The sequence below is a fragment of the Ambystoma mexicanum genome, chromosome 4p, assembly GCF_040938575.1.
Source record: "Ambystoma mexicanum isolate Mex_15411 chromosome 4p, UKY_AmexF1_1, whole genome shotgun sequence".
Classification (NCBI taxonomy): Eukaryota; Metazoa; Chordata; class Amphibia; order Caudata; family Ambystomatidae; genus Ambystoma; species Ambystoma mexicanum.
Window position 1 is genome coordinate 843,791,645 of NC_090927.1, and position 16,120 is coordinate 843,807,764.

The 16,120-nt window shown below is 47.0% G+C and overlaps 32 non-coding genes and 21 pseudogenes across 32 annotated transcripts; all 53 read right to left on the reverse strand.

The window, feature by feature from the left end:
- Window positions 1-71: 71 nt before the first annotated feature.
- Window positions 72-190, reverse strand: LOC138462438 (5S ribosomal RNA). The gene has a single exon (XR_011265034.1). It is a non-coding gene; the product is annotated as a 5S ribosomal RNA (ribosomal RNA).
- A 106-nt stretch (window positions 191-296) lies between these two features.
- LOC138462036 (5S ribosomal RNA) lies at window positions 297-415 on the reverse strand. The gene has a single exon (XR_011264638.1). It is a non-coding gene; the product is annotated as a 5S ribosomal RNA (ribosomal RNA).
- A 106-nt stretch (window positions 416-521) lies between these two features.
- Window positions 522-640, reverse strand: LOC138465098 (5S ribosomal RNA). The gene has a single exon (XR_011267673.1). It is a non-coding gene; the product is annotated as a 5S ribosomal RNA (ribosomal RNA).
- A 106-nt stretch (window positions 641-746) lies between these two features.
- Window positions 747-865, reverse strand: LOC138464621 (5S ribosomal RNA). The gene has a single exon (XR_011267198.1). It is a non-coding gene; the product is annotated as a 5S ribosomal RNA (ribosomal RNA).
- A 463-nt stretch (window positions 866-1,328) lies between these two features.
- Window positions 1,329-1,437, reverse strand: LOC138456843 (5S ribosomal RNA; annotated as a pseudogene).
- Window positions 1,438-1,543: 106 nt separating this feature from the next.
- On the reverse strand, window positions 1,544-1,662 carry LOC138455051 (5S ribosomal RNA). Its single transcript, XR_011261697.1, has one exon. It is a non-coding gene; the product is annotated as a 5S ribosomal RNA (ribosomal RNA).
- A 106-nt stretch (window positions 1,663-1,768) lies between these two features.
- Window positions 1,769-1,887, reverse strand: LOC138454072 (5S ribosomal RNA). The gene has a single exon (XR_011260765.1). It is a non-coding gene; the product is annotated as a 5S ribosomal RNA (ribosomal RNA).
- A 106-nt stretch (window positions 1,888-1,993) lies between these two features.
- LOC138463355 (5S ribosomal RNA) lies at window positions 1,994-2,112 on the reverse strand. The gene has a single exon (XR_011265942.1). It is a non-coding gene; the product is annotated as a 5S ribosomal RNA (ribosomal RNA).
- A 463-nt stretch (window positions 2,113-2,575) lies between these two features.
- LOC138457761 (5S ribosomal RNA) lies at window positions 2,576-2,684 on the reverse strand (annotated as a pseudogene).
- A 106-nt stretch (window positions 2,685-2,790) lies between these two features.
- Window positions 2,791-2,909, reverse strand: LOC138455415 (5S ribosomal RNA; annotated as a pseudogene).
- A 106-nt stretch (window positions 2,910-3,015) lies between these two features.
- Window positions 3,016-3,134, reverse strand: LOC138462037 (5S ribosomal RNA). The gene has a single exon (XR_011264640.1). It is a non-coding gene; the product is annotated as a 5S ribosomal RNA (ribosomal RNA).
- A 106-nt stretch (window positions 3,135-3,240) lies between these two features.
- On the reverse strand, window positions 3,241-3,359 carry LOC138454083 (5S ribosomal RNA). Its single transcript, XR_011260776.1, has one exon. It is a non-coding gene; the product is annotated as a 5S ribosomal RNA (ribosomal RNA).
- Window positions 3,360-3,465: 106 nt separating this feature from the next.
- Window positions 3,466-3,584, reverse strand: LOC138461336 (5S ribosomal RNA). The gene has a single exon (XR_011263956.1). It is a non-coding gene; the product is annotated as a 5S ribosomal RNA (ribosomal RNA).
- Window positions 3,585-4,047: 463 nt separating this feature from the next.
- Window positions 4,048-4,156, reverse strand: LOC138456844 (5S ribosomal RNA; annotated as a pseudogene).
- Window positions 4,157-4,262: 106 nt separating this feature from the next.
- Window positions 4,263-4,381, reverse strand: LOC138455710 (5S ribosomal RNA; annotated as a pseudogene).
- A 106-nt stretch (window positions 4,382-4,487) lies between these two features.
- Window positions 4,488-4,606, reverse strand: LOC138455758 (5S ribosomal RNA; annotated as a pseudogene).
- A 106-nt stretch (window positions 4,607-4,712) lies between these two features.
- LOC138461338 (5S ribosomal RNA) lies at window positions 4,713-4,831 on the reverse strand. The gene has a single exon (XR_011263957.1). It is a non-coding gene; the product is annotated as a 5S ribosomal RNA (ribosomal RNA).
- A 463-nt stretch (window positions 4,832-5,294) lies between these two features.
- LOC138456845 (5S ribosomal RNA) lies at window positions 5,295-5,403 on the reverse strand (annotated as a pseudogene).
- Window positions 5,404-5,509: 106 nt separating this feature from the next.
- LOC138454063 (5S ribosomal RNA) lies at window positions 5,510-5,628 on the reverse strand. Its single transcript, XR_011260756.1, has one exon. It is a non-coding gene; the product is annotated as a 5S ribosomal RNA (ribosomal RNA).
- A 106-nt stretch (window positions 5,629-5,734) lies between these two features.
- Window positions 5,735-5,853, reverse strand: LOC138455294 (5S ribosomal RNA). The gene has a single exon (XR_011261932.1). It is a non-coding gene; the product is annotated as a 5S ribosomal RNA (ribosomal RNA).
- Window positions 5,854-5,959: 106 nt separating this feature from the next.
- LOC138453984 (5S ribosomal RNA) lies at window positions 5,960-6,078 on the reverse strand. Its single transcript, XR_011260681.1, has one exon. It is a non-coding gene; the product is annotated as a 5S ribosomal RNA (ribosomal RNA).
- A 463-nt stretch (window positions 6,079-6,541) lies between these two features.
- Window positions 6,542-6,650, reverse strand: LOC138458590 (5S ribosomal RNA; annotated as a pseudogene).
- A 106-nt stretch (window positions 6,651-6,756) lies between these two features.
- LOC138458271 (5S ribosomal RNA) lies at window positions 6,757-6,865 on the reverse strand (annotated as a pseudogene).
- Window positions 6,866-6,971: 106 nt separating this feature from the next.
- Window positions 6,972-7,090, reverse strand: LOC138462440 (5S ribosomal RNA). Its single transcript, XR_011265035.1, has one exon. It is a non-coding gene; the product is annotated as a 5S ribosomal RNA (ribosomal RNA).
- Window positions 7,091-7,196: 106 nt separating this feature from the next.
- Window positions 7,197-7,315, reverse strand: LOC138462038 (5S ribosomal RNA). Its single transcript, XR_011264641.1, has one exon. It is a non-coding gene; the product is annotated as a 5S ribosomal RNA (ribosomal RNA).
- A 106-nt stretch (window positions 7,316-7,421) lies between these two features.
- Window positions 7,422-7,540, reverse strand: LOC138465099 (5S ribosomal RNA). Its single transcript, XR_011267674.1, has one exon. It is a non-coding gene; the product is annotated as a 5S ribosomal RNA (ribosomal RNA).
- Window positions 7,541-7,646: 106 nt separating this feature from the next.
- Window positions 7,647-7,765, reverse strand: LOC138464622 (5S ribosomal RNA). Its single transcript, XR_011267200.1, has one exon. It is a non-coding gene; the product is annotated as a 5S ribosomal RNA (ribosomal RNA).
- A 463-nt stretch (window positions 7,766-8,228) lies between these two features.
- On the reverse strand, window positions 8,229-8,337 carry LOC138456847 (5S ribosomal RNA; annotated as a pseudogene).
- A 106-nt stretch (window positions 8,338-8,443) lies between these two features.
- LOC138463116 (5S ribosomal RNA) lies at window positions 8,444-8,562 on the reverse strand. The gene has a single exon (XR_011265701.1). It is a non-coding gene; the product is annotated as a 5S ribosomal RNA (ribosomal RNA).
- A 106-nt stretch (window positions 8,563-8,668) lies between these two features.
- Window positions 8,669-8,787, reverse strand: LOC138455464 (5S ribosomal RNA; annotated as a pseudogene).
- A 463-nt stretch (window positions 8,788-9,250) lies between these two features.
- On the reverse strand, window positions 9,251-9,359 carry LOC138456849 (5S ribosomal RNA; annotated as a pseudogene).
- A 106-nt stretch (window positions 9,360-9,465) lies between these two features.
- LOC138457920 (5S ribosomal RNA) lies at window positions 9,466-9,574 on the reverse strand (annotated as a pseudogene).
- A 106-nt stretch (window positions 9,575-9,680) lies between these two features.
- On the reverse strand, window positions 9,681-9,799 carry LOC138462441 (5S ribosomal RNA). The gene has a single exon (XR_011265036.1). It is a non-coding gene; the product is annotated as a 5S ribosomal RNA (ribosomal RNA).
- A 106-nt stretch (window positions 9,800-9,905) lies between these two features.
- On the reverse strand, window positions 9,906-10,024 carry LOC138462040 (5S ribosomal RNA). Its single transcript, XR_011264643.1, has one exon. It is a non-coding gene; the product is annotated as a 5S ribosomal RNA (ribosomal RNA).
- Window positions 10,025-10,130: 106 nt separating this feature from the next.
- LOC138454094 (5S ribosomal RNA) lies at window positions 10,131-10,249 on the reverse strand. Its single transcript, XR_011260787.1, has one exon. It is a non-coding gene; the product is annotated as a 5S ribosomal RNA (ribosomal RNA).
- A 106-nt stretch (window positions 10,250-10,355) lies between these two features.
- LOC138461339 (5S ribosomal RNA) lies at window positions 10,356-10,474 on the reverse strand. The gene has a single exon (XR_011263958.1). It is a non-coding gene; the product is annotated as a 5S ribosomal RNA (ribosomal RNA).
- Window positions 10,475-10,937: 463 nt separating this feature from the next.
- LOC138456850 (5S ribosomal RNA) lies at window positions 10,938-11,046 on the reverse strand (annotated as a pseudogene).
- A 106-nt stretch (window positions 11,047-11,152) lies between these two features.
- LOC138455465 (5S ribosomal RNA) lies at window positions 11,153-11,271 on the reverse strand (annotated as a pseudogene).
- A 463-nt stretch (window positions 11,272-11,734) lies between these two features.
- On the reverse strand, window positions 11,735-11,843 carry LOC138456851 (5S ribosomal RNA; annotated as a pseudogene).
- A 106-nt stretch (window positions 11,844-11,949) lies between these two features.
- LOC138458600 (5S ribosomal RNA) lies at window positions 11,950-12,058 on the reverse strand (annotated as a pseudogene).
- Window positions 12,059-12,164: 106 nt separating this feature from the next.
- On the reverse strand, window positions 12,165-12,283 carry LOC138454949 (5S ribosomal RNA). Its single transcript, XR_011261604.1, has one exon. It is a non-coding gene; the product is annotated as a 5S ribosomal RNA (ribosomal RNA).
- A 106-nt stretch (window positions 12,284-12,389) lies between these two features.
- Window positions 12,390-12,508, reverse strand: LOC138461340 (5S ribosomal RNA). The gene has a single exon (XR_011263959.1). It is a non-coding gene; the product is annotated as a 5S ribosomal RNA (ribosomal RNA).
- A 463-nt stretch (window positions 12,509-12,971) lies between these two features.
- LOC138456852 (5S ribosomal RNA) lies at window positions 12,972-13,080 on the reverse strand (annotated as a pseudogene).
- Window positions 13,081-13,186: 106 nt separating this feature from the next.
- On the reverse strand, window positions 13,187-13,305 carry LOC138455621 (5S ribosomal RNA; annotated as a pseudogene).
- Window positions 13,306-13,411: 106 nt separating this feature from the next.
- On the reverse strand, window positions 13,412-13,530 carry LOC138454622 (5S ribosomal RNA). The gene has a single exon (XR_011261291.1). It is a non-coding gene; the product is annotated as a 5S ribosomal RNA (ribosomal RNA).
- Window positions 13,531-13,636: 106 nt separating this feature from the next.
- On the reverse strand, window positions 13,637-13,755 carry LOC138461342 (5S ribosomal RNA). The gene has a single exon (XR_011263961.1). It is a non-coding gene; the product is annotated as a 5S ribosomal RNA (ribosomal RNA).
- Window positions 13,756-14,218: 463 nt separating this feature from the next.
- LOC138456853 (5S ribosomal RNA) lies at window positions 14,219-14,327 on the reverse strand (annotated as a pseudogene).
- Window positions 14,328-14,433: 106 nt separating this feature from the next.
- Window positions 14,434-14,552, reverse strand: LOC138462041 (5S ribosomal RNA). Its single transcript, XR_011264644.1, has one exon. It is a non-coding gene; the product is annotated as a 5S ribosomal RNA (ribosomal RNA).
- A 106-nt stretch (window positions 14,553-14,658) lies between these two features.
- LOC138455410 (5S ribosomal RNA) lies at window positions 14,659-14,777 on the reverse strand. The gene has a single exon (XR_011261995.1). It is a non-coding gene; the product is annotated as a 5S ribosomal RNA (ribosomal RNA).
- A 106-nt stretch (window positions 14,778-14,883) lies between these two features.
- On the reverse strand, window positions 14,884-15,002 carry LOC138462570 (5S ribosomal RNA). Its single transcript, XR_011265166.1, has one exon. It is a non-coding gene; the product is annotated as a 5S ribosomal RNA (ribosomal RNA).
- Window positions 15,003-15,465: 463 nt separating this feature from the next.
- On the reverse strand, window positions 15,466-15,574 carry LOC138456854 (5S ribosomal RNA; annotated as a pseudogene).
- A 106-nt stretch (window positions 15,575-15,680) lies between these two features.
- LOC138462598 (5S ribosomal RNA) lies at window positions 15,681-15,799 on the reverse strand. Its single transcript, XR_011265194.1, has one exon. It is a non-coding gene; the product is annotated as a 5S ribosomal RNA (ribosomal RNA).
- A 106-nt stretch (window positions 15,800-15,905) lies between these two features.
- Window positions 15,906-16,024, reverse strand: LOC138454285 (5S ribosomal RNA). Its single transcript, XR_011260970.1, has one exon. It is a non-coding gene; the product is annotated as a 5S ribosomal RNA (ribosomal RNA).
- Window positions 16,025-16,120: the final 96 nt, after the last annotated feature.

Below are 16,120 nucleotides of genomic sequence, written 5' to 3' on the forward strand. Positions count from 1 at the left end.
AGTCGGCTAGACCTTGCAGTTTTGAAAGGCAATTGTGAAATGGCTCACTTCCTGAACTTGGAGCACAAAAAAGCCTACAGCACCTGATATTCCCAGGTGGTCTCCCATCCAGGTACTAACTAGGCCCGACACTGCTTAGCTTCCGAGATCAGACGAGATCGGGCGCAATCAGTGTGGTGTGGCCGTAGGCTCTGGGCCTAGTGAGTTTTGTACTTTTAAGCATCTAGTCAGCTAGACCTTGCAGTTTTCAAAGGCAATTGAGAAATGGCTCACTTCCTGAACTTGGAGCACAAAAAAGCCTACAGCACCTGGTATTCCCAGGCGGTCTCCCATCCAGGTACTAACGAGGCCCGACACTGCTTAGCTTCCGAGATCAGACGAGATCGGGCGCATTCAGTGTGGTGTGGCCGTAGGCTCTGGGCCTTGTGAGTTTTGTACTTTTAAGCATCTAGTCGGCTAGACCTTGCAGTTTTGAAAGGCAATTGAGAAATGGCTCACTTCCTGAACTTGGAGTACAAAAAAGCCTACAGCACCTGGTATTCCCAGGCGGTCTCCCATCCAGGTACTAACTAGTCCCGACACTGCTTAGCTTCTGAGATCAGACGAGATCAGGCGCATTCAGTGTGGTGTGGCCGTAGGCTCTGGGCCTAGTGAGTTTTGTACTTTTAAGCATCTAGTCGGCTAGACCTTGCAGTTTTAAAAGGCAATTGAGAAAGGGCTCACTTCCTGAACTTGGAGCACAAAAAAGCCTACAGCACCTGGTATTCCCAGGCGGTCTCCCATCCAGGTACTAACTAGGCCTGACACTGCTTAACTTCCGAGATCAGACAAGATCGGGTGCATTCAGTGTGGTGTGGCCGTAGGCTCTAGGAATGCTAAGAATATTACTCTTATGCATTTGCATTTAGTAAGCTAAGCCATGCAGCCACTTGCAACATGATACCACGCTCATCGCTCGATCAGGCTCGATCAGGCGAGATATATAAGACTGGTGGGCCCATTCAGGACTCCTATGTCTGGTAGGATAACTTTAATTCATCCATCCTGTGTCTGTTGCAGGGAGGTGGAGAGAACAATCAACACAATAATGGGTTTCTTTCATGCCTCTTGAAGGACTCAATATTCTCTGTACTGCATTACATGTGAAAGTCGATTTATTACCCATGAACACACTACCTGTATGCTAATTCTATGTAAAAAGGTAGCTCCAGCCCTCATGATGTTGTCCAACATTTCCGCTATAAAACGGTATACAATTATTTTGGAAACATACCAAATTTGAAAAATAATTGAGAAGTTGTGCAATTACTAATCATGGAGCACAAAAAAGCCTACAGCACCTGGTATTCCCAGGCAGTCTCCCATCCAGGTACTAACTAGGCCCGACCCTGCTTAGCTTCCGAGATCGGGCGCATTCAGTGTGGTGTGGCCGTAGGCTCTGGGCCTAGTGAGTTTTGTACTTTTAAGCATCTAGTCAGCTAGACCTTGCAGTTTTCAAAGGCAATTGAGAAATGGCTCACTTCCTGAACTTGGAGCACAAAAAAGCCTACAGCACCTGGTATTCCCAGGCTGTCTCCCATCCAGGTACTAACGAGGCCCGACACTGCTTAGCTTCCGAGATCAGACGAGATCGGGCGCATTCAGTGGGGTGTGGCCGTAGGCTCTGGGCCTTGTGAGTTTTGTACTTTTAAGCATCTAGTCGGCTAGACCTTGCAGTTTTGAAAGGCAATTGAGAAATGGCTCACTTCCTGAACTTGGAGTACAAAAAAGCCTACAGCACCTGGTATTCCCAGGCGGTCTCCCATCCAGGTACTAACTAGGCCCGACACTGCTTAGCTTCTGAGATCAGACGAGATCAGGCGCATTCAGTGTGGTGTGGCCGTAGGCTCTGGGCCTAGTGAGTTTTGTACTTTTAAGCATCTAGTCGGCTAGACCTTGCAGTTTTGAAAGGCAATTGAGAAAGGGCTCACTTCCTGAACTTGGAGCACAAAAAAGCCTACAGCACCTGGTATTCCCAGGCGGTCTCCCATCCAGGTACTAACTAGGCCTAACACTGCTTAACTTCCGAGATCAGACAAGATCGGGTGCATTCAGTGTGGTGTGGCCGTAGGCTCTAGGAATGCTAAGAATATTACTCTTATGCATTTGCATTTAGTAAGCTAAGCCATGCAGCCACTTGCAACATGATACCACGCTCATCGCTCGATCAGGCTCGATCAGGCGAGATATATAAGACTGGTGGGCCCATTCAGGACTCCTATGTCTGGTAGGATAACTTTAATTCATCCATCCTGTGTCTGTTGCAGGGAGGTGGAGAGAACAATCAACACAATAATGGTTTTCTTTCATGCCTCTTGAAGGACTCAATATTCTCTGTACTGCATTACATGTGAAAGTCGATTTATTACCCATGAACACACTACCTGTATGCTAATTCTATGTAAAAATGTAGCTCCAGCCCTCATGATGTTGTCCAACATTTCCGCTATAAAACGGTATACAATTATTTTGGAAACATACCAAATTTGAAAAATAATTGAGAAGTTGCGCAATTACTAATCATGGAGCACAAAAAAGCCTACAGCACCTGGTATTCCCAGGCAGTCTCCCATCCAGGTACTAACTAGGCCCGTCCCTGCTTAGCTTCCGAGATCGGGCGCATTCAGTGTGGTGTGGCCGTAGGCTCTGGGCCTAGTGAGTTTTGTACTTTTAAGCATCTAGTCGGCTAGACCTTGCAGTTTTGAAAGGCAATTGTGAAATGGCTCACTTCCTGAACTTGGAGCACAAAAAAGCCTACAGCACCTGGTATTCCCAGGTGGTCTCCCATCCAGGTACTAACTAGGCCCGACACTGCTTAGCTTCCTTGATCAGACGAGATCGGGCGCAATCAGTGTGGTGTGGCCGTAGGCTCTGGGCCTAGTGAGTTTTGTACTTTTAAGCATCTAGTCAGCTAGACCTTGCAGTTTTGAAAGGCAATTGAGAAATGGCTCACTTCCTGAACTTGGAGCACAAAAAAGCCTACAGCACCTGGTATTCCCAGGCGGTCTCCCATCCAGGTACTAACGAGGCCCGACACTGCTTAGCTTCCGAGATCAGACGAGATCGGGCGCATTCAGTGTGGTGTGGCCGTAGGCTCTGGGCCTTGTGAGTTTTGTACTTTTAAGCATCTAGTCGGCTAGACCTTGCAGTTTTGAAAGGCAATTGAGAAATGGCTCACTTCCTGAACTTGGAGTACAAAAAAGCCTACAGCACCTGGTATTCCCAGGCGGTCTCCCATCCAGGTACTAACTAGGCCCGACACTGCTTAGCTTCTGAGATCAGACGAGATCAGGCGCATTCAGTGTGGTGTGGCCGTAGGCTCTGGGCCTAGTGAGTTTTGTACTTTTAAGCATCTAGTCGGCTAGACCTTGCAGTTTTAAAAGGCAATTGAGAAAGGGCTCACTTCCTGAACTTGGAGCACAAAAAAGCCTACAGCACCTGGTATTCCCAGGCGGTCTCCCATCCAGGTACTAACTAGGCCTGACACTGCTTAACTTCCGAGATCAGACGAGATCGGGTGCATTCAGTGTGGTGTGGCCGTAGGCTCTAGGAATGCTAAGAATATTACTCTTATGCATTTGCATTTAGTAAGCTAAGCCATGCAGCCACTTGCAACATGATACCACGCTCATCGCTCGATCAGGCTCGATCAGGCGAGATATATAAGACTGGTGGGCCCATTCAGGACTCCTATGTCTGGTAGGATAACTTTAATTCATCCATCCTGTGTCTGTTGCAGGGAGGTGGAGAGAACAATCAACACAATAATGGGTTTCTTTCATGCCTCTTGAAGGACTCAATATTCTCTCTACTGCATTACATGTGAAAGTCGATTTATTACCCATGAACACACTACCTGTATGCTAATTCTATGTAAAAAGGTAGCTCCAGCCCTCATGATGTTGTCCAACATTTCCGCTATAAAACGGGATACAATTATTTTGGAAACATACCAAATTTGAAAAATAATTGAGAAGTTGTGCAATTACTAATCATGGAGCACAAAAAAGCCTACAGCACCTGGTATTCCCAGGCAGTCTCCCATCCAGGTACTAACTAGGCCCGACCCTGCTTAGCTTCCGAGATCGGGCGCATTCAGTGTGGTGTGGCCGTAGGCTCTGGGCCTAGTGAGTTTTGTACTTTTAAGCATCTAGTCGGCTAGACCTTGCAGTTTTGAAAGGCAATTGTGAAATGGCTCACTTCCTGAACTTGGAGCACAAAAAACCCTACAGCACCTGGTATTCCCAGGTGGTCTCCCATCCAGGTACTAACTAGGCCCGACACTGCTTAGCTTCCGAGATCAGACGAGATCGGGCGCAATCAGTGTGGCGTGTCCGTAGTCTCTGGGCCTAGTGAGTTTTGTACTTTTAAGCATCTAGTCAGCTAGACCTTGCAGTTTTGAAAGGCAATTGAGAAATGGCTCACTTCCTGAACTTGGAGCACAAAAAAGCCTACAGCACCTGGTATTCCCAGGCAGGCTACCATCCAGGTACTAACGAGGCCCGACACTGCTTAGCTTCCGAGATCAGACGAGATCGGGCACAATCAGTGTGGTGTGGCCGTAGGCTCTGGGCCTTGTGAGTTTTGTACTTTTAAGCATCTAGTCGGCTAGACCTTGCAGTTTTAAAAGGCAATTGAGAAAGGGCTCACTTCCTGAACTTGGAGCACAAAAAAGCCTACAGCACCTGGTATTCCCAGGCGGTCTCCCATCCAGGTACTAACTAGGCCTGACACTGCTTAACTTCCGAGATCAGACGAGATCGGGTGCATTCAGTGTGGTGTGGCCGTAGGCTCTAGGAATGCTAAGAATATTACTCTTATGCATTTGCATTTAGTAAGCTAAGCCATGCAGCCACTTGCAACATGATACCACGCTCATCGCTCGATCAGGCTCGATCAGGCGAGATATATAAGACTGGTGGGCCCATTCAGGACTCCTATGTCTGGTAGGATAACTTTAATTCATCCATCCTGTGTCTGTTGCAGGGAGGTGGAGAGAACAATCAACACAATAATGGGTTTCTTTCATGCCTCTTGAAGGACTCAATATTCTCTGTACTGCATTACATGTGAAAGTCGATTTATTACCCATGAACACACTACCTGTATGCTAATTCTATGTAAAAAGGTAGCTCCAGCCCTCATGATGTTGTCCAACATTTCCGCTATAAAACGGGATACAATTATTTTGGAAACATACCAAATTTGAAAAATAATTGAGAAGTTGCGCAATTACTAATCATGGAGCACAAAAAAGCCTACAGCACCTGGTATTCCCAGGCAGTCTCCCATCCAGGTACTAACTAGGCCCGACCCTGCTTAGCTTCCGAGATCGGGCGCATTCAGTGTGGTGTGGCCGTAGGCTCTGGGCCTAGTGAGTTTTGTACTTTTAAGCATCTAGTCGGCTAGACCTTGCAGTTTTGAAAGGCAATTGTGAAATGGCTCACTTCCTGAACTTGGAGCACAAAAAAGCCTACAGCACCTGGTATTCCCAGGCGGTCTCCCATCCAGGTACTAACGAGGCCCGACACTGCTTAGCTTCCGAGATTAGACGAGATCGGGCGCATTCAGTGTGGTGTGGCCGTAGGCTCTGGGCCTTGTGAGTTTTGTACTTTTAAGCATCTAGTCGGCTAGACCTTGCAGTTTTGAAAGGCAATTGAGAAATGGCTCACTTCCTGAACTTGGAGTACAAAAAAGCCTACAGCACCTGGTATTCCCAGGCGGTCTCCCATCCAGGTACTAACTAGGCCCAACACTGCTTAGCTTCTGAGATCAGACGAGATCAGGCGCATTCAGTGTGGTGTGGCCGTAGGCTCTGGGCCTAGTGAGTTTTGTACTTTTAAGCATCTAGTCGGCTAGACCTTGCAGTTTTGAAAGGCAATTGAGAAAGGGCTCACTTCCTGAACTTGGAGCACAAAAAAGCCTACAGCACCTGGTATTCCCAGGCGGTCTCCCATCCAGATACTAACTAGGCCTAACACTGCTTAACTTCCGAGATCAAACGAGATCAGGTGCATTCAGTGTGGTGTGGCCGTAGGCTCTAGGAATGCTAAGAATATTACTCTTATGCATTTGCATTTAGTAAGCTAAGCCATGCAGCCACTTGCAACATGATACCACGCTCATCGCTCGATCAGGCTCGATCAGGCGAGATATATAAGACTGGTGGGCCCATTCAGGACTCCTATGTCTGGTAGGATAACTTTAATTCATCCATCCTGTGTCTGTTGCAGGGAGGTGGAGAGAACAATCAACACAATAATGGTTTTCTTTCATGCCTCTTGAAGGACTCAATATTCTCTGTACTGCATTACATGTGAAAGTCGATTTATTACCCATGAACACACTACCTGTATGCTAATTCTATGTAAAAAGGTAGCTCCAGCCCTCATGATGTTGTCCAACATTTCCGCTATAAAACGGGATACAATTATTTTGGAAACATACCAAATTTGAAAAATAATTGAGAAGTTGCGCAATTACTAATCATGGAGCACAAAAAAGCCTACAGCACCTGGTATTCCCAGGCAGTCTCCCATCCAGGTACTAACTAGGCCCGACGCTGCTTAGCTTCCGAGATCGGGCGCATTCAGTGTGGTGTGTCCGTAGGCTCTGGGCCTAGTGAGTTTTGTACTTTTAAGCATCTAGTCGGCTAGACCTTGCAGTTTTGAAAGGCAATTGTGAAATGGCTCACTTCCTGAACTTGGAGCACAAAAAAGCCTACAGCACCTGGTATTCCCAGGCGGTCTCCCATCCAGGTACTAACGAGGCCCGACACTGCTTAGCTTCCGAGATCAGACGCATTCAGTGTGGTGTGGCCATAGGCTCTGGGCCTTGTGAGTTTTGTACTTTTAAGCATCTAGTCGGCTAGACCTTGCAGTTTTGAAAGGCAATTGTGAAATGGCTCACTTCCTGAACTTGGAGCACAAAAAAGCCTACAGCACCTGATATTCCCAGGTGGTCTCCCATCCAGGTACTAACTAGGCCCGACACTGCTTAGCTTCCGAGATCAGACGAGATCGGGCGCAATCAGTGTGGTGTGGCCGTAGGCTCTGGGCCTAGTGAGTTTTGTACTTTTAAGCATCTAGTCAGCTAGACCTTGCAGTTTTCAAAGGCAATTGAGAAATGGCTCACTTCCTGAACTTGGAGCACAAAAAAGCCTACAGCACCTGGTATTCCCAGGCGGTCTCCCATCCAGGTACTAACGAGGCCCGACACTGCTTAGCTTCCGAGATCAGACGAGATCGGGCGCATTCAGTGTGGTGTGGCCGTAGGCTCTGGGCCTTGTGAGTTTTGTACTTTTAAGCATCTAGTCGGCTAGACCTTGCAGTTTTGAAAGGCAATTGAGAAATGGCTCACTTCCTGAACTTGGAGTACAAAAAAGCCTACAGCACCTGGTATTCCCAGGCGGTCTCCCATCCAGGTACTAACTAGTCCCGACACTGCTTAGCTTCTGAGATCAGACGAGATCAGGCGCATTCAGTGTGGTGTGGCCGTAGGCTCTGGGCCTAGTGAGTTTTGTACTTTTAAGCATCTAGTCGGCTAGACCTTGCAGTTTTAAAAGGCAATTGAGAAAGGGCTCACTTCCTGAACTTGGAGCACAAAAAAGCCTACAGCACCTGGTATTCCCAGGCGGTCTCCCATCCAGGTACTAACTAGGCCTGACACTGCTTAACTTCCGAGATCAGACAAGATCGGGTGCATTCAGTGTGGTGTGGCCGTAGGCTCTAGGAATGCTAAGAATATTACTCTTATGCATTTGCATTTAGTAAGCTAAGCCATGCAGCCACTTGCAACATGATACCACGCTCATCGCTCGATCAGGCTCGATCAGGCGAGATATATAAGACTGGTGGGCCCATTCAGGACTCCTATGTCTGGTAGGATAACTTTAATTCATCCATCCTGTGTCTGTTGCAGGGAGGTGGAGAGAACAATCAACACAATAATGGGTTTCTTTCATGCCTCTTGAAGGACTCAATATTCTCTGTACTGCATTACATGTGAAAGTCGATTTATTACCCATGAACACACTACCTGTATGCTAATTCTATGTAAAAAGGTAGCTCCAGCCCTCATGATGTTGTCCAACATTTCCGCTATAAAACGGTATACAATTATTTTGGAAACATACCAAATTTGAAAAATAATTGAGAAGTTGTGCAATTACTAATCATGGAGCACAAAAAAGCCTACAGCACCTGGTATTCCCAGGCAGTCTCCCATCCAGGTACTAACTAGGCCCGACCCTGCTTAGCTTCCGAGATCGGGCGCATTCAGTGTGGTGTGGCCGTAGGCTCTGGGCCTAGTGAGTTTTGTACTTTTAAGCATCTAGTCGGCTAGACCTTGCAGTTTTGAAAGGCAATTGTGAAATGGCTCACTTCCTGAACTTGGAGCACAAAAAAGCCTACAGCACCTGGTATTCCCAGGTGGTCTCCCATCCAGGTACTAACTAGGCCCGACACTGCTTAGCTTCTGAGATCAGACAAGATCAGGCGCATTCAGTGTGGTGTGGCCGTAGGCTCTGGGCCTAGTGAGTTTTGTACTTTTAAGCATCTAGTCGGCTAGACCGTGCAGTTTTAAAAGGCAATTGAGAAAGGGCTCACTTCCTGAACTTGGAGCACAAAAAAGCCTACAGCACCTGGTATTCCCAGGCGGTCTCCCATCCAGGTACTAACTAGGCCTGACACTGCTTAACTTCCAAGATCAGACGAGATCGGGTGCATTTAGTGTGGTGTGGCCATAGTCTCTAGGAATGCTAAGAATATTACTCTTATGCATTTGCATTTAGTAAGCTAAGCCATGCAGCCACTTGCAACATGATACCACGCTCATCGCTCGATCAGGCTCGATCAGGCGAGATATATAAGACTGGTGGGCCCATTCAGGACTCCTATGTCTGGTAGGATAACTTTAATTCATCCATCCTGTGTCTGTTGCAGGGAGGTGGAGAGAACAATCAACACAATAATGGTTTTCTTTCATGCCTCTTGAAGGACTCAATATTCTCTGTACTGCATTACATGTGAAAGTCGATTTATTACCCATGAACACACTACCTGTATGCTAATTCTATGTAAAAAGGTAGCTCCAGCCCTCATGATGTTGTCCAACATTTCCGCTATAAAACGGTATACAATTATTTTGGAAACATACCAAATTTGAAAAATAATTGAGAAGTTGCGCAATTACTAATCATGGAGCACAAAAAAGCCTACAGCACCTGGTATTCCCAGGCAGTCTCCCATCCAGGTACTAACTAGGCCCGACCCTGCTTAGCTTCCGAGATCGGGCGCATTCAGTGTGGTGTGGCCGTAGGCTCTGGGCCTAGTGAGTTTTGTACTTTTAAGCATCTAGTCGGCTAGACCTTGCAGTTTTGAAAGGCAATTGTGAAATGGCTCACTTCCTGAACTTGGAGCACAAAAAAGCCTACAGCACCTGGTATTCCCAGGCGGTCTCCCATCCAGGTACTAACGAGGCCCGACACTGCTTAGCTTCCGAGATCAGACGCATTCAGTGTGGTGTGGCCGTAGGCTCTGGGCCTTGTGAGTTTTGTACTTTTAAGCATCTAGTCGGCTAGACCTTGCAGTTTTGAAAGGCAATTGTGAAATGGCTCACTTCCTGAACTTGGAGCACAAAAAAGCCTACAGCACCTGATATTCCCAGGTGGTCTCCCATCCAGGTACTAACTAGGCCCGACACTGCTTAGCTTCCGAGATCAGACGAGATCGGGCGCAATCAGTGTGGTGTGGCCGTAGGCTCTGGGCCTAGTGAGTTTTGTACTTTTAAGCATCTAGTCAGCTAGACCTTGCAGTTTTCAAAGGCAATTGAGAAATGGCTCACTTCCTGAACTTGGAGCACAAAAAAGCCTACAGCACCTGGTATTCCCAGGCGGTCTCCCATCCAGGTACTAACGAGGCCCGACACTGCTTAGCTTCCGAGATCAGACGAGATCGGGCGCATTCAGTGTGGTGTGGCCGTAGGCTCTGGGCCTTGTGAGTTTTGTACTTTTAAGCATCTAGTCGGCTAGACCTTGCAGTTTTGAAAGGCAATTGAGAAATGGCTCACTTCCTGAACTTGGAGTACAAAAAAGCCTACAGCACCTGGTATTCCCAGGCGGTCTCCCATCCAGGTACTAACTAGGCCCGACACTGCTTAGCTTCTGAGATCAGACGAGATCAGGCGCATTCAGTGTGGTGTGGCCGTAGGCTCTGGGCCTAGTGAGTTTTGTACTTTTAAGCATCTAGTCGGCTAGACCTTGCAGTTTTAAAAGGCAATTGAGAAAGGGCTCACTTCCTGAACTTGGAGCACAAAAAAGCCTACAGCACCTGGTATTCCCAGGCGGTCTCCCATCCAGGTACTAACTAGGCCTGACACTGCTTAACTTCCGAGATCAGACGAGATCGGGTGCATTCAGTGTGGTGTGGCCGTAGGCTCTAGGAATGCTAAGAATATTACTCTTATGCATTTGCATTTAGTAAGCTAAGCCATGCAGCCACTTGCAACATGATACCACGCTCATCGCTCGATCAGGCTCGATCAGGCGAGATATATAAGACTGGTGGGCCCATTCAGGACTCCTATGTCTGGTAGGATAACTTTAATTCATCCATCCTGTGTCTGTTGCAGGGAGGTGGAGAGAACAATCAACACAATAATGGGTTTCTTTCATGCCTCTTGAAGGACTCAATATTCTCTGTACTGCATTACATGTGAAAGTCGATTTATTACCCATGAACACACTACCTGTATGCTAATTCTATGTAAAAAGGTAGCTCCAGCCCTCATGATGTTGTCCAACATTTCCGCTATAAAACGGGATACAATTATTTTGGAAACATACCAAATTTGAAAAATAATTGAGAAGTTGTGCAATTACTAATCATGGAGCACAAAAAAGCCTACAGCACCTGGTATTCCCAGGCAGTCTCCCATCCAGGTACTAACTAGGCCCGACCCTGCTTAGCTTCCGAGATCGGGCGCATTCAGTGTGGTGTGGCCGTAGGCTCTGGGCCTAGTGAGTTTTGTACTTTTAAGCATCTAGTCGGCTAGACCGTGCAGTTTTAAAAGGCAATTGAGAAAGGGCTCACTTCCTGAACTTGGAGCACAAAAAAGCCTACAGCACCTGGTATTCCCAGGCGGTCTCCCATCCAGGTACTAACTAGGCCTGACACTGCTTAACTTCCAAGATCAGACGAGATCGGGTGCATTTAGTGTGGTGTGGCCATAGTCTCTAGGAATGCTAAGAATATTACTCTTATGCATTTGCATTTAGTAAGCTAAGCCATGCAGCCACTTGCAACATGATACCACGCTCATCGCTCGATCAGGCTCGATCAGGCGAGATATATAAGACTGGTGGGCCCATTCAGGACTCCTATGTCTGGTAGGATAACTTTAATTCATCCATCCTGTGTCTGTTGCAGGGAGGTGGAGAGAACAATCAACACAATAATGGTTTTCTTTCATGCCTCTTGAAGGACTCAATATTCTCTGTACTGCATTACATGTGAAAGTCGATTTATTACCCATGAACACACTACCTGTATGCTAATTCTATGTAAAAAGGTAGCTCCAGCCCTCATGATGTTGTCCAACATTTCCGCTATAAAACGGTATACAATTATTTTGGAAACATACCAAATTTGAAAAATAATTGAGAAGTTGCGCAATTACTAATCATGGAGCACAAAAAAGCCTACAGCACCTGGTATTCCCAGGCAGTCTCCCATCCAGGTACTAACTAGGCCCGACCCTGCTTAGCTTCCGAGATCGGGCGCATTCAGTGTGGTGTGGCCGTAGGCTCTGGGCCTAGTGAGTTTTGTACTTTTAAGCATCTAGTCGGCTAGACCTTGCAGTTTTGAAAGGCAATTGTGAAATGGCTCACTTCCTGAACTTGGAGCACAAAAAAGCCTACAGCACCTGGTATTCCCAGGCGGTCTCCCATCCAGGTACTAACGAGGCCCGACACTGCTTAGCTTCCGAGATCAAACGCATTCAGTGTGGTGTGGCCGTAGGCTCTGGGCCTTGTGAGTTTTGTACTTTTAAGCATCTAGTCGGCTAGACCTTGCAGTTTTGAAAGGAAATTGAGAAATGGCTCACTTCCTGAACTTGGAGCACAAAAAAGCCTACAGCACCTGATATTCCCAGGTGGTCTCCCATCCAGGTACTAACGAGGCCCGACACTGCTTAGCTTCCGAGATCAGACGAGATCGGGCACAATCAGTGTGGTGTGGCCGTAGGTTCTGGGCCTTGTGAGTTTTGTACTTTTAAGCATCTAGTCGGCTAGACCTTGCAGTTTTAAAAGGCAATTGAGAAAGGGCTCACTTCCTGAACTTGGAGCACAAAAAAGCCTACAGCACCTGGTATTCCCAGGCGGTCTCCCATCCAGGTACTAACTAGGCCTGACACTGCTTAACTTCCGAGATCAGACGAGATCGGGTGCATTCAGTGTGGTGTGGCCGTAGGCTCTAGGAATGCTAAGAATATTACTCTTATGCATTTGCATTTAGTAAGCTAAGCCATGCAGCCACTTGCAACATGATACCACGCTCATCGCTCGATCAGGCTCGATCAGGCGAGATATATAAGACTGGTGGGCCCATTCAGGACTCCTATGTCTGGTAGGATAACTTTAATTCATCCATCCTGTGTCTGTTGCAGGGAGGTGGAGAGAACAATCAACACAATAATGGGTTTCTTTCATGCCTCTTGAAGGACTCAATATTCTCTGTACTGCATTACATGTGAAAGTCGATTTATTACCCATGAACACACTACCTGTATGCTAATTCTATGTAAAAAGGTAGCTCCAGCCCTCATGATGTTGTCCAACATTTCCGCTATAAAACGGGATACAATTATTTTGGAAACATACCAAATTTGAAAAATAATTGAGAAGTTGTGCAATTACTAATCATGGAGCACAAAAAAGCCTACAGCACCTGGTATTCCCAGGCAGTCTCCCATCCAGGTACTAACTAGGCCCGACCCTGCTTAGCTTCCGAGATCGGGCGCATTCAGTGTGGTGTGGCCGTAGGCTCTGGGCCTAGTGAGTTTTGTACTTTTAAGCATCTAGTCGGCTAGACCTTGCAGTTTTGAAAGGCAATTGTGAAATGGCTCACTTCCTGAACTTGGAGCACAAAAAAGCCTACAGCACCTGGTATTCCCAGGTGGTCTCACATCCAGGTACTAACTAGGCCCGACACTGCTTAGCTTCCGAGATCAGACGAGATCGGGCGCAATCAGTGTGGTGTGTCCGTAGTCTCTGGGCCTAGTGAGTTTTGTACTTTTAAGCATCTAGTCAGCTAGACCTTGCAGTTTTGAAAGGCAATTGAGAAATGGCTCACTTCCTGAACTTGGAGCACAAAAAAGCCTACAGCACCTGGTATTCCCAGGCGGGCTCCCATCCAGGTACTAACGAGGCCCGACACTGCTTAGCTTCCGAGATCAGACGAGATCGGGCACAATCAGTGTGGTGTGGCCGTAGGCTCTGGGCCTTGTGAGTTTTGTACTTTTAAGCATCTAGTCGGCTAGACCTTGCAGTTTTAAAAGGCAATTGAGAAAGGGCTCACTTCCTGAACTTGGAGCACAAAAAAGCCTACAGCACCTGGTATTCCCAGGCGGTCTCCCATCCAGGTACTAACTAGGCCTGACACTGCTTAACTTCCGAGATCAGACGAGATCGGGTGCATTCAGTGTGGTGTGGCCGTAGGCTCTAGGAATGCTAAGAATATTACTCTTATGCATTTGCATTTAGTAAGCTAAGCCATGCAGCCACTTGCAACATGATACCACGCTCATCGCTCGATCAGGCTCGATCAGGCGAGATATATAAGACTGGTGGGCCCATTCAGGACTCCTATGTCTGGTAGGATAACTTTAATTCATCCATCCTGTGTCTGTTGCAGGGAGGTGGAGAGAACAATCAACACAATAATGGGTTTCTTTCATGCCTCTTGAAGGACTCAATATTCTCTGTACTGCATTACATGTGAAAGTCGATTTATTACCCATGAACACACTACCTGTATGCTAATTCTATGTAAAAAGGTAGCTCCAGCCCTCATGATGTTGTCCAACATTTCCGCTATAAAACGGGATACAATTATTTTGGAAACATACCAAATTTGAAAAATAATTGAGAAGTTGCGCAATTACTAATCATGGAGCACAAAAAAGCCTACAGCACCTGGTATTCCCAGGCAGTCTCCCATCCAGGTACTAACTAGGCCCGACCCTGCTTAGCTTCCGAGATCGGGCGCATTCAGTGTGGTGTGGCCGTAGGCTTTGGGCCTAGTGAGTTTTGTACTTTTAAGCATCTAGTCGGCTAGACCTTGCAGTTTTGAAAGGCAATTGTGAAATGGCTCACTTCCTGAACTTTGAGCACAAAAAAGCCTACAGCACCTGGTATTCCCAGGCGGTCTCCCATCCAGGTACTAACGAGGCCCGACACTGCTTAGCTTCCGAGATCAGACGAGATCGGGCGCATTCAGTGTGGTGTGGCCGTAGGCTCTGGGCCTTGTGAGTTTTGTACTTTTAAGCATCTAGTCGGCTAGACCTTGCAGTTTTGAAAGGCAATTGAGAAATGGCTCACTTCCTGAACTTGGAGTACAAAAAAGCCTACAGCACCTGGTATTCCCAGGCGGTCTCCCATCCAGGTACTAACTAGGCCCAACACTGCTTAGCTTCTGAGATCAGACGAGATCAGGCGCATTCAGTGTGGTGTGGCCGTAGGCTCTGGGCCTAGTGAGTTTTGTACTTTTAAGCATCTAGTCGGCTAGACCTTGCAGTTTTGAAAGGCAATTGAGAAAGGGCTCACTTCCTGAACTTGGAGCACAAAAAAGCCTACAGCACCTGGTATTCCCAGGCGGTCTCCCATCCAGGTACTAACTAGGCCTAACACTGCTTAACTTCCGAGATCAGACGAGATCAGGTGCATTCAGTGTGGTGTGGCCGTAGGCTCTAGGAATGCTAAGAATATTACTCTTATGCATTTGCATTTAGTAAGCTAAGCCATGCAGCCACTTGCAACATGATACCACGCTCATCGCTCGATCAGGCTCGATCAGGCGAGATATATAAGACTGGTGGGCCCATTCAGGACTCCTATGTCTGGTAGGATAACTTTAATTCATCCATCCTGTGTCTGTTGCAGGGAGGTGGAGAGAACAATCAACACAATAATGGTTTTCTTTCATGCCTCTTGAAGGACTCAATATTCTCTGTACTGCATTACATGTGAAAGTCGATTTATTACCCATGAACACACTACCTGTATGCTAATTCTATGTAAAAAGGTAGCTCCAGCCCTCATGATGTTGTCCAACATTTCCGCTATAAAACGGGATACAATTATTTTGGAAACATACCAAATTTGAAAAATAATTGAGAAGTTGCGCAATTACTAATCATGGAGCACAAAAAAGCCTACAGCACCTGGTATTCCCAGGCAGTCTCCCATCCAGGTACTAACTAGGCCCGACCCTGCTTAGCTTCCGAGATCGGGCGCATTCAGTGTGGTGTGGCCGTAGGCTCTGGGCCTAGTGAGTTTTGTACTTTTAAGCATCTAGTCGGCTAGACCTTGCAGTTTTGAAAGGCAATTGTGAAATGGCTCACTTCCTGAACTTGGAGCACAAAAAAGCCTACAGCACCTGGTATTCCCAGGTGGTCTCCCATCCAGGTACTAACTAGGCCCAACACTGCTTAGCTTCTGAGATCAGACAAGATCAGGCGCATTCAGTGTGGTGTGGCCGTAGGCTCTGGGCCTAGTGAGTTTTGTACTTTTAAGCATCTAGTCGGCTAGACCGTGCAGTTTTAAAAGGCAATTGAGAAAGGGCTCACTTCCTGAACTTGGAGCACAAAAAAGCCTACAGCACCTGGTATTCCCAGGCGGTCTCCCATCCAGGTACTAACTAGGCCTGACACTGCTTAACTTCCAAGATCAGACGAGATCGGGTGCATTCAGTGTGGTGTGGCCGTAGTCTTTAGGAATGCTAAGAATATTACTCTTATGCATTTGCATTTAGTAAGCTAAGCCACTTGCAACATGATACCACGCTCATCGCTCGATCAGGCTCGA